At 43.7% G+C, this 13,800-nt stretch overlaps 1 protein-coding gene and 1 long non-coding RNA gene across 10 annotated transcripts in view; one reads left to right on the top strand and one right to left on the bottom strand.

Moving 5' to 3' along the window:
* The window catches only part of LOC142489196 (uncharacterized), a 17,658-nt gene extending 9,976 nt beyond the window's left edge, over nucleotides 1-7,682 (bottom strand). Inside the window, exon 1 of the long non-coding RNA XR_012799816.1 lies at nucleotides 7,593-7,682. This is a non-coding gene — a long non-coding RNA (uncharacterized LOC142489196). The remainder of the gene's footprint in view (nucleotides 1-7,592) is intronic.
* Nucleotides 1-13,800, top strand: part of SYTL5 (synaptotagmin like 5) — a 564,125-nt gene that overhangs the window by 497,854 nt on the left and 52,471 nt on the right. The window lies entirely within an intron of this gene.

Genomic DNA, 13,800 nt, shown 5'->3' on the forward strand with positions numbered 1-13,800 from the left:
AAATGTGAGAAGTGACTGTTATCTTTATTTCAGTTACACAACAGCTTATCTCCGTTTCAAGGTTTGCAGCTAGCTAGATGGCTTAATATCAACCAAATGTTCTGAGAGCGAGAAAAAGAAAAAATCTTTCTTTCAAACTCAAACTTCCATGCAGACAAACACTAAGATGGATGACACACAAAAATGAGAATACAGACAGGGACAAAATGGCTGCCAACATCAGGCAACCAAATGGATGCTGAGCAAAATGGCTGATTAGTGCTGTTTACGTCAGACCCCCCTCCTTAGCGCCACATTCTCACTTTCTCATTACTTAGGCCATATTTTAATTTACTCTGTTTTTTTCACCCCCTCCGCCCCCCAAAAATTGATATTTTAGATATTCTATGTAGGGTAATGAGATACCCGAAGTAGCCCCAAAGGCAACTTTCCAGGGACATTCGATCAAGACCAAAACTCTATTGAAAAAGCTTTGCTTTGGTATTCTACAGGATGCCCTCACTAAAAGAGGCATGAGGAAATTAAATACACTGTGCCTCTTTTAGCGTGGACACACTGTATATACTATAATGGGGTTTTATTAGAGTAATTAAGCCCTGGACTATTAGTAAAAAAAAAAAACACTACTATATTACCCCATTAGTGGCTATAGTGGCCATGAAACTTCATGACCACTTAGGCCACGCTTATAGTCCTTGTGACGGCGATGCTGATGTCACGCTGCGGTCGCTGAAAAAATCAAATTGAATTGACTTCCAGCGATCACGACCAAGCCGGCACGCCATCGCGTCGCTCCTACTATAAGCGCACGAGACGAATTCAATACATTTGTTTTGATGCACCGTCGCCGGGACTGTAAGCGCAGCCTAAGGTAGCCAAAGGATTCAAACACTTAAATATTTAACCAAGACCTTCAAAGAAATATATATATATATATCTTATACTATATTAGTGAAAGCACTGTATGTTTGCCTGCATGCATGCCTGCCTGCTGGATGTCCGGTGTCCCTAGGGGAAATCTCATTGGTCCCTTGGCCGCCCCCGCACACCTCTCATTGGCCTGAGGCGGAGTGACGGCCCAAAGGACACACAGGGACACACACACACTCACACACACACACACACAGCACGGACACACGGACACACACACACACACACACACACACACACACACACACACGGACACACACACACACACACAGGGACACACACACACAGTAGGGGGGGGGGTGTACATTAGCAGCATGTATAACCCCGGGGGGGGGGGGGGGCCTCACATACCCGCCGGAGCCTCCGCCTCTTCTCCCCGAAATCAGCCTCCTCCTCTCCCCGTGTCTCCCGCGCTTTCAACCCCCCCCCCCCCCCCGGCGCCGCTACAGTCAGCGGAGGAGCGAGTGCCCGGGACACAGCGGGGGAGCGGCCACACAACAAGCTGCCTCCCGCCTCAGTTCCACGTGGGAGCGGTCCGGACGGGTGAGGGAGCCTGCCGGACCGGGTGAGTGAGTGGCTTTCACCCACCCCTCACCCCCCTTCAAATCACCTCCCCTCCCTCCCCCCCCCCCGGCGCCGCTACAGTCAGCGGAGCGAGCGAGCGCCCGGGACACAGCGGGGGAGCGGCCACAACAAGCTGCCTCCCGCCTCAGACCACGTGGGACCTTCCGGACGGGTGAGTGAGCGGCCTTCACCTCCCCTTCACCCCCCTTCACCTCCCCTCCACCCCCTGGCGCCGCTACAGTCAGCGGGGAGCGAGCGCCCGGGACACAGCGGGGGGAGCGGCCACAGACAAGCTGCCTCCCGCCTCAGACCACGTGGGAGCGGTCCGGACGGGTGAGGGAGCGGCCGGTACGGGTGAGGGAGCTGCCGGACGGGTGAGGGAGCGCCCTTCACCTCCCTCACCCCCTTCACCTCCCCTCACCCCCCTTCACCTCACCTCCCCTCAGCCCACCCCTCACCTCCCCTCACTTCCACTTCCTCTTCCCTTCCTCCACCTCCCTCCACCCCCCCCTTCACCTCCCCTCCACCCCCACCTTCACCTCCCCTCCACCCCCCTTCACCTCCCCTCCACCCCCTCCCCTCCCCCCCCCCTTCACCTCTCCCTCCACCCCCCCCCTTCACCTCCCCTCCACCCTCACCTCACCTCCCCTCCACCCCCACCTTCACCCCCCCTTCACCTTCCCTTCACTCCCCCCTTACAACCTCCCACCACCTCCTCACCACCTCTCACCCCCCTTCCCACCTCCCCCACCCCCCTTCCCAACTCCCCACCACCTCCCCCCGCTTCCCACCACCTCCCCCCCACCCCCCCCTTCCCACCACCTCCCCCCCACCCCCCCACCCCCCCTCTTCCCACCACCTCCCCCCACCTCCCCTTCCCCCCCCCTCCTTCCCACCACCTCCCCCCACCCCCCCCCCCTTCCCTGAGGCGGAGTCACGGGCCAAAGGACACACAGGGACACAAACACACACAGGGACACACACACACACACACACGTAGACACACACACACACACAGACGTAGACACACACACAACGTATACACACACACACGTATACACAAACACACACACGTAGACACAAACACACACATCGTATACACAAACACACATACGTAGACACACACACACGTAGACACACACAGACACACACGTACACACGTACACACGTAGACACGTAGACACGTACACACACACACATGTACACACACATGTACACGTAGACACGTACACACACACACATGTACACATATACTCACACACATGTACACGTACACAACACACATGGAGACATACACACACACACATGGAGACATACACACACACACATGGAGACATACACACACACACACACATGTACACATACACACACACGTATACACGTCACACACGTATACACACAGGTATACATACACATAATGTACACACGACACACACACACATGTATACACACACATGTATACACACACACACATGTATACACACACACACGTGTATACACACACACACACACACACGTGTATACACACACACACACGTGTATACACACACACACATGTGTATACACACACACACATGTGTATACACACACACACATGTGTATACACACACACACATGTGTATACACACACACATGTGTATACACACACACACACACACATGTGTATACACACACACATGTGTATACACACACACACATGTGTATACACACACACACATGTGTATACACACACAACACGTGTATACACACACACACGTGTACACACACACACACACATGTGTACACACAGCACATGGGTACACACGACACACCATGTATACACACACACATGTGTATACACACACACATGTATACACACACACACAATGTATACACACATAAACATGTATATACACACACACACACACACATGTGTATACACACACAAACATGTGTACACACACACAAATGTACACACACACACACACTTATACACACACACACACATACAATGTATACACACAAACATGTATACACACACACAAACATGTATACACGTGTATACACAAATGTGTATACACACACACGTATGTATACACACACACATGTGTATACACACACGTGTATACACACACACATGTGTATACACACACACGTGTACACACACACACGTGTATACACACACACGTGTATACACACACACGTGTATACACACATGTGTATACACACACATACGTGTATACACACACACATGTATACACATACACACACACGTACACATACACACACACACATGTATACACACACACACATACAATGTATACACACAAACATGTATACACACACACACACGTGTATACACACACACACACGTGTATACACACACACATGTGTATACACACACACACATGTGTATACACACACACATGTGTATACACACACACACATGTGTATACACACACACATGTGTATACACACACACACACATGTGTATACACACACATGTGTATACACACACACACATGTGTATACACACACACACATGTGTATACACACACACACGTGTATACACACACACACACATGTGTACACACACACACACACACATGTGTACACACACACATGTGTACACACACACACATGTATACACACACACATGTGTATACACACACACATGTATACACACACACACATGTATACACACATACACATGTATACACACACACACACACATGTGTATACACACACAAACATGTGTACACACACACAAATGTACACACACACACACACTTATACACACACACACACACATACAATGTATACACACAAACATGTATACACACACACAAACATGTATACACGTGTATACACAAATGTGTATACACACACACGTATGTATACACACACACACATGTGTATACACACACGTGTATACACACACACATGTGTATACACACACACGTGTACACACACACACGTGTATACACACACACGTGTATACACACACACGTGTATACACACACACGTGTATACACACACGTGTATACACACATGTGTATACACACACATACGTGTATACACACACACATGTATACACATACACACACACGTACACATACACACACACACATGTATACACACACACACATACAATGTATACACACAAACATGTATACACACACACACCCCAGCACCACCACATCAGCACACCGGTATCCCATGCCCCCCCAGCACACTGGCATTCTCGGCTCCCCACCATTCCCAGCCCCCATCAACACCATCAGCACCCACACATCGCCACCTTTGCACCTCCCCCATCGGCACACCCACATCCGCACCCCCACATCAGCACCAAACCCTCCCAAATCAGCACACCAATACAATCACCATCAGTACAGCCACAGCAGAACTACCACCGCACATGGGCCGCGTGGACCACTCCCCACCCAAATGCCACACCCACACCACAAACATCCCGGGCAACGCCGGGGCTCTCAGCTAGTATATATATATATATATATATATATATATATATATATATACACACACACACAGTGGTCGACAAATCACCAAAAAATCTACTCGCCAAACAAAAAAATCTACTCGCCATCTAAAACCACACGTGTGCTGCTTGGGTCAATAGGAGCTCGCCACGTTGTTAAATCCACTCGCCCGGGGCGTGCAAATGTATAGGTTTGTCGAACACTGTATATATATATATATATATATATATATATATATATATACATACACACATATAAAGTATATATATTTACCAAGTCAAAGAACTTCCAACAGCACCATAAGACACTTTATCGTCCATTAACTTGAAGATATAGGGCCACATTTACTAAGCGCTGCTCAGAGAACGTGCCGTAATAATTACCACTGACAGTTGTCTTATGGACTAGCATTGCATGGTAAATATGTCCCAAAAATAATATAGAAAGCTACCTAATTAAGAGCCCTCTTTCGTAATTTATTATTCATTATGTGTAAACTGACCCTACGAACAACAATGAAAATAATACATTTTCTTGAGATTCCACTTTAATGCTTAGGAAGTTATTCATTAAAGGGCACTTCCTGAGGAAAAAAGTATACTCTTACTGAATCGTATAGTCCTATGGAGCTCATTGGTGGTCCCCCAATGTCCAGAGACTCCCAAATTCAAGAGCGATGAACCCGTTCAATATTGTGGTCCACCTGGCAATCGTGGGAAAGCAATATCGCTGCCAACGGCCATGTTTATAGTCTGCAGTCATATTTCTATTTTTTTTTGTGTCATAACAGGCGTAAAAATCTATAAATATTTCTAGAACTGAGGGGTTCCCGGACTTTGGGGGACCACTGATGAGTTCCGCAGCACCCTTCAGTACAAGTAGGATTAAAAACGAACTAACATGGCTATTGTATGCTGGGCCCCACCCTTGCTTGCTATTGGGACTATTCTGGAAGGTTAGGTTGCAGGAGGACATGAGGAGAGTATCCTCGGGGAGAGTAGATAAGTAATATTTATAAAGTAATAGTATAGACCAGGCACCCCTGTTTATTATGTTGTAGATAGGGAGAGTACCTGTTAAGTTAGGATCCCCAAAAGAAGGATTGAAGTCCTGAATAAGAAATAAAAAGGAATATTGCACACCATAGAGGGCCTCATAAAAGACGACTCCCGGTGTTGGTGAATCAGCTGTCCCTGTCCATGGTGATACGAAAAATGACTGTTGTACTACAAAAGTTCCTGGAGCCCATTATTCTACAACCTTGCTACCTCATTGACCAGCCACCTGAATCTAGCCACTGAGTCAAGGTAACCCATGCGGAGTAGCCATATACTGTAATACACCCCAATATAATTTCCCTGGATGTCGGACAGGGAGAGTTACTGTACATGTGCAATAGTGCAGATTTGCCATTACCACCGAAAATTCCCACTGACTTAAATGGAAGATTCAATACAGTAGTGCTTGATTTTGCACTTTAGTGAGCAACCATCGTAGTCAACCCATATCACCTGATTTATTACATATTACAAAATGTATTTGTATGTAAAATTATTGACAAGCGGCTGAAGGATAAACATAAGGACCCAGTTATCTTATCTGTAGGCCTATAGTTCCTACTACTACCTAAGAGGCCGCTCCATGTTACGATTTAATTATTTTTTGAAGAATGTGTATCATATATACATTATAATATAGGTAAAGCATTTAGCAGTACTCACACCTGTTAATTTTAGGGATCTATTTGAGGAAGATTAGGACATTTTGGATTATATTTCAATGTCTAATCGCTGACTTCAAAGAATGAGATTGTTAAAATCAGTGATACAGTACTAACATGAGCAAGACTGGCTTCCACTGAGTGAGAGTCAATCCAAATCAGCTAGAGGCCTATTCATTAAAGTATGATGCCGTTTCTGTGTGAAAATTGGGCAATATCATGCAGAAATGCATCTTGTAGTATTCATTAATCACTTCTTGCTTGTTCAAACTGTGTGCAAACTTTTAAGACCCAATTTCATTCTGGCTATGCAATTCGGTGCGATATGCAACTTTTATATGGAAAGGAAGCAGTGGTGTAGCTAGACATGCGCGGGCCCCCGGGCAAAACATTTTTTTCAGGGCCATATTAATAGACTACAATTTTTTCCTCCCTCCCCCATCCTCTCTCATCAACCCTCCTCATCTCTCCCCCTTCCCATCATAATCATATCTACCCCTCCTCCTCTCATCTCCTCCACCATCATCACCCAAACCATCATCATCACCTCATCTCCCCCACCATATCATTACCTCATCTCCTCCACCACCATCATTACCTCATCTCCCCCACCATCATCATCACCCCCTCCATCGTCATTACCTCATCTCCCCCATCATCATCATCATCACCCCCACCATCGTCATCATTGCCTCATCTCCCTCACCATCACCACCTCATCTCCCCCATCGCCATCATATCTCCCCCACCATCATCATCAACTCATCTCCCCCACCTTCATAATCATCACCTAATCTCCCCCACCATCATCATATCTCCCCCACCATCATCATCTCCCCACAGGCTCAACCTTCCTCAGCACCTCTCTCCCCCCTCTTCCCCATGCCTACGTGTACCTGTTGGTCTGATCTTAAACAGAGGATAAGCTGCAGAGGAATCCACAGCTGTTACACCGGCAGAACAGGAAAGCAGGGGAGGAGCGCACTCTAGTGGTCTGACACGGAAGTCTTTTTTACTTCCGGTGTCAGCTCTGTAACAGCTGCCGATTCCTCTGCCGGCTTCTGTTTAACATCGGAGCCCGCCACCATGGGCTGTCGACAGGGGAGGGGAAGAGCGCCGGCCCCCCAAGAGCGCGGGCTGCCCGGGCTATAGCTACACCCCTGAAAGGAAGCTAACTAGCAATATTAGTTATGTATGTGCTATTCAGTAAGGTGTGAGTGCATTTCACACAGCTACAGTAGAATAAGAGAGAGAGAGAGATTCTGCATGCCAAATATTGCACTTTACTGAATAGTCCCCTAAATGCAGCATGATACATTTGTGTTACATGATACAGTAGATTCATATTAAATTGTTTGATTGAGAACAAATTCAGGAAGAAATCTCTGTCAACCTTGATGGGTTTCTAGAAATGCCCTTGATGCTGGCACCAGAACACAATTTAAAATGAGGTCCCCTGATCAACTTGAGTTGCCCCAGCAGGTTATGAAACTATAACACAATGTGAACTGGCTGGACCTTCTCTTTTATTATTGGCTCCAGACAGTTTTGACTGTAATATCAATCATCACAATTTGAAATCCTTGTTTAGGCTGCGCTTATAGTGACCGGTGACGGCGAGGCGATGCCCCGCCAAAACAAATACACTTTGCAACCATTAGTGTGATTGTACTCTGGGCTAATGTGTACTACTACTTGTTTATTTATAAACTTACTGTTCTCATTTCTTCTGAAGTAAAATTAGTATTTTTTCCTTTTTAAAAGGTGTTCTTAGTTTGTTTAAAAACATTTTTTTAAGCTTTCTAAAATTACGTTCAAGGAGCTTTTCTACAAAATGAAAGACTTTTAAAGGTTCTGTACTTTGGTGGAGGAGATCAAGATAGGCAACGTATTTTCATTTAAAAATTATTAATTAAGTTTGTTGAGTTTATCCCATTCATTTTACATTGTGTGATTAAATATTGTGCTAAGTACTGTATCAATAAGTGCTGGATAAATGGTTACAAATCAATGTTCGGAGTGTGTATCTATTTGGCTTGTGACAATTACAAAGTACCAACAGCCTTGTAGATCTAAATATGACCTTTCTTAAACCAGGTGTCTGACTTTATAGCTGTCTTGTTTCTTTTCTATTTACAAGGCACATTAGCTTGTTCAAGCAGTGTGAAGGCCATCTATGTATGTGAAAAACGTCAATAGCAAGTAATTCACAGTTTGTTACCTTCATCTCAGTAACAAGCACTTGGGAGTTTATGGATGTTTTTGAAGTTAGTCTTTGAAAAAGGATAGTTGATGTCTGTTGCAAAGGCTTAAAATCCCAAAGGGGAAAAATTATGAAACCTAGTTACTCATCCTTATTTTTAATTAGACAAATTGTTGCGTTTTAATATACAATTATATTTATGAGAAAAAGTGAAAAGCTCAAGCTCTCATTGTGTAGTATCAAAAATAATTTTGTGATTCAAAAGGCGACAATGAATGCATGTACATCAACATTTCATATAGGCAATTTGGTATAAAAACTGTCTAGGGTCTCTAATGCAGACGGACAATCACACAGACACCCGGTAAGGCTGGTTGGTGATGGTACATGCATGCAATGGCGCAATCGCTATAGCAGTGTGGACATCCACTCCGGTAGGGATAGCATTCGATCCCGGTCCGAGGCACGCGCACCCTCATTCCAATCAAGCAGGTAAGTGTAGATGGAAAATCATCCTCTATCGGGACGCAACCCTGTCTGGAGCACTCGTGAGTGATGTCAATGCCCAAGTCCAGCCTAAGCATACTGGCAATTTCGAGCAGGGTTAGATGAATAAATCCGATAGTAAGCCTTCAACCCCATTGATATTAGGGTGTACGTAAAGGCAAGTACACAGTGGCTCATCCAACGCATTTCGAGGCACTTTCATGTTTGGCAAGGGCTTTAATTCTATCACCTGCTTCTATTAATTTGAACAACTACCTTTGTATCTAAGGGATGAGGGATCTTGGCCATTGCAGGTCTTGAAATGCATTGAAACACTGTTAGTCAAAGCTTATTAGAATATTGCGAACATGTTCTAATATTTGCCTTCTCAAGTGTCCTTCCTTCATAGAAGAGGCCACGGGGCACTCAAGAAGGCAAACAACATGTAAAGTGGTACAGGAAATACATTCCTTAATAGTGTTTGACTTGTGAAGTAGAAGAAGAAAAAGTCTTCCTATCGGTATGTAAAAATTGACAGGCCAAATGGAAATTATCAAGGGGGTTGGCAGGTAGCCAGGTGGATTTGATGGCTATCGAGGGGCCAGAGACTATATCACTAGGTTCCAATTAATTTTGAAGTTATTAGGTTTTCTAAAAAAAATAACTGCTGGTCTATCAGAGAGTTTAGGTCCTAGTACTGGGTCGTTTCTAAAATTTCCCAGTATTTATTGACAATCCTTTTGATGACATTACCCTGGCAATTGTATTAAGTAATACATGGAACAGTAATTTTGTCTGGAATTGAAAGACCAGTTGTTGAGCGGTTCTTGTTAATAAACAACTGGTTCCTGTCTAGGGCTCTGGTTTTATGTCAGGCATGGGTTAATAGATCTGGCTGATAACTACTGGAAAGAAATTTGTCAAACAGCCCTGTGGCTTGATGTTCAAAACCCACATAACAGTTATAAATACATCTAATCCTTGTGAATTGGCCCAGGGGAATGTTGTCAATTCACTGTGTGTTATGATCACAAGAAACCATCAAATGCGGTTGGTGGTATTTGCTATTCCTCTATATCTAGATTTCCCAACTTTTGATTTTTCAGATGCTCTCCTTGAATTACGATATGTGATCATAGTCCATCCCTCATTGATATTTGCCTGTTGTTGATTATTTGTGCCAAAGTGATCATGATGGTGATTTGTACGCCAATCATTTCTTGGCTTCTCTTCACGCAATGGATAATTAGTAAGGGTATAATTTGAGGATTTAACAACATGTCCTTCTCCTACAGATCTGCTCGAATCTCTTTGTGTATTACTGACATAATCATTTTTGTCTCTGAGAAATGTTCTATGTTTGATCTTAATGATCTCACTCTGCATGTTCTAACTTGAGCTTGAGTTCAAACTCAAGTTCTGAAAAGGCAGTTTCGTGGATTCCAGCCCCTTGATTGCCTCCGCGTCTGTTTTATCAAACTCAACAAGCATTTTGTTTCTTTCATATATAATTAATTTCATCAACCCAAAAGAGCAATCTAAGATTCTATTCCACTCCTTGTTGAAGTGGTCATTATTGCTGCCATTGTATTGTATTGGATGTCTTTATTTATATAGCGCCATTAATGTACATAGCGCTTCACAGTAGTAATATATGTGGTAATCAAATAAATAACAGATAATATAAATAACAGATCATGGGAATAAGTGCTTTAGACATAAAGTAACATTTCGGAAGAGGAGTCCCTGCCCCGAGGAGCTTACAGTCTAATTGGTAGGTAGGTAGAACGTACAGAGACAGTAGGAGGGAGTTCTGGTAAGTGCGTCTGCAGGGGGCCAAGCTTTATGTATCGTGTTCAAAATATCCACAGTGCTATTCATATGCTTCTTTAAGCAAGTGTGTCTTAAGGAGGGTCTTAAAGGATGGATAGAGAGGGTGCTAGTCGGGTACTGAGGGGAATGGCATTCCAGAGGTGTGGGGCAGTCAGTGAAAAAGGTTTAAGGCGGGAGAGGGCTTTAGATACAAAGGGGGTAGAAAGAAGACACGCAAGAGTCTGGATGGTGCATAACGAGAAATTAGGGATGAGATGTAAGGAGGGGCAGAAGAATGTAAAGCTTTAAAAGTGAGGAGAAGAATGGAGTGTGAGATGCGGGATTTGATCGGAAGCCAGGAGAGGGATTTCATGAGGGGAGATGCTGAGACAGATCTAGGAAAGAGTAGAGTGATTCTGGCAGCAGCATTTAGGATAGATTGTACTGGAGACAGGTGACAGGCAGGAAGGCCGGACAGCAGGAGGTTACAGTAATCAAGACGGGAGAGAATGAGGGCCTGAGTCAGAGTTTTAGCAGTCGAGCAACAGAGGAAAGGGCGTATCTTTGTTATATTGCGGAGGAAAAAGCGACAAGTTTTAGAAATGTTTTGAATGTGAGGGGCGAATGTGAGAGAGGAGTCGAGTGTGACCCCTAGGCAGCGTGCTTGGGCTACTGGGTGAATGATCGTAGTTCCAACAGTAATGTGGAAGGAGGTAGTAGGGCCAGGTTTGGGAGGAAGTATGAGGAGCTCTGTTTTAGCCATGTTGAGTTTAAGGCGTCGGAGGGCCATCCAGGATGATATAGCAGAGAGACATTCAGAAACTTTGGTTTGTACAGCAGGTGTAAGGTCAGGTGTTGAAAAGTATATTTGTGTGTTGTCGGCATAGAGGTGATAATTTAACCCAAAATATGTTATTAGGTCACCTAGAGAGAGTGTGTACAGAGAAAAGAGAAGAGGTCCAGGACAGAGCCCTGTGTTGGAGTCTTAAGTATCCTGAGACCTCTAGGGATTCTTTGGCTCGCCACATATTTTTCCAAAATGGTTTTGTCCCAACAACTCCTACTGTCATTGATCAAAAATGTTTCCAAAGTGTTAAAAGTTTTGCTCAATAGGGATATCAGGACTGGTAGTTAATGTGCAAAATAATTAAAGGAACTTCCCTTACAATTAGATAGTTGCTGCTGATCAAAATTGCTTAGATTGAATGTTTATGTTGTATGTGCATTCATTACCTCCTTTTGAATCACTAAATAATGTTTGATACTGCACAATGAGTTTGCGCTTTTCTTTTTTTTTTTTTCATATCCTACTGTAGTTTCTGATTTTGGAACCATCTAAGTACTTGATAGCAGCAACTCTCTAATTTTAAGGGAAGTTCTTTGAATCATTTTACACATTAACTATGTGTTTTTTTGACACTTCTTTATTTATCTTGTTTTAAGTGGCTTGTACACTTTTAAGCACTTTAGAACACTTCACATCATAATTTTGAGTGCATCACTTCTGTTTTTCACAATTGTATTTAAACCTCTGCAAAATATTAATAGAAATGGGTGGAAAATACAAGAAGTTTTGCAGGTGAAAAAAATTATTAGTTGTGAAACAAGGCTGGAATCCCTGAGATCCCAACAACTCTTCAAACCTCTTTAGTTTTTTTTTTTTTAGGTTGAAACGGAGGAGATGAGTTATGTTTTTTTTTAAAGCAAAACTGATTTTGTGCCTTTTCGTGCCATTGTTACTTGCTCCACTTTTTACTCCATGTGCACAAGGTTGCGAGTAGCGATAAGAGGAGTTGCTAACTGCACATATTATAATGGGATGTATCAAACTTTCTGTGAGGCATAAGTAGTGTAAACCACTCTTCTTAACAATCTTCTCTACATGTAAGAAACTTCACTAACAGCTTCATACATGTGACACAAATGGGAGCAGCAAATGGAATATTGGAGACAGAGGCAATCCTAGGATGGCGCGTAAGGAATAGTTTGACAATCCACCCCAAGGTTTTAGAGCTTTTTTTTTGCAGCAATATTTTCTTACAGTATGTATACGAGGAGGAACTGATAAGAGAAACTTCCCCTGGGCCTGGCTTCCATTATTAGTTGCAGTAGAAATAAAACAACAAAGGCAGAAAAATGACCCATCATGCATGGATGGGAGGGGAGTCTTTGCTGGCCCCCCGAGGTGTGCTTTGTTTGTAAAGACTGAGCCAAGTGCATTGGAACCTGCACAAGACCCCTCCGACCACTACATCTCAGCCAATACGCTGCAAGCACTTGCATCATTCCTGGGCTTTATTAGAACCATATAATTCATAATAGGCCTAATTATTGAAATAATGCACTTTGTTGTCATTTTAGCTTTTAGGAAGTGTAGGTAATTTTGGTCAACGTGCCTTTGTTTTTAAATGCTCATTTGCAGCAAACATTAAGTATTAGAATAAATCAAAACCTTTTAAATACAGCTATTGCTGCTAAACATAAACATGTATAAAATGATGTAGCAGCTTTATGTATTGAGCAGTAATCTCCTCCAGGATGTTGAAATTATAATGCAATCCTCTACAGTTTTTTTTTTCAATCATCTGAAGATGAGATATTAA

Source organism: Ascaphus truei, chromosome 3 (genome assembly GCF_040206685.1).
Source record: "Ascaphus truei isolate aAscTru1 chromosome 3, aAscTru1.hap1, whole genome shotgun sequence".
NCBI classification, from domain to species: domain Eukaryota; kingdom Metazoa; phylum Chordata; class Amphibia; order Anura; family Ascaphidae; genus Ascaphus; species Ascaphus truei.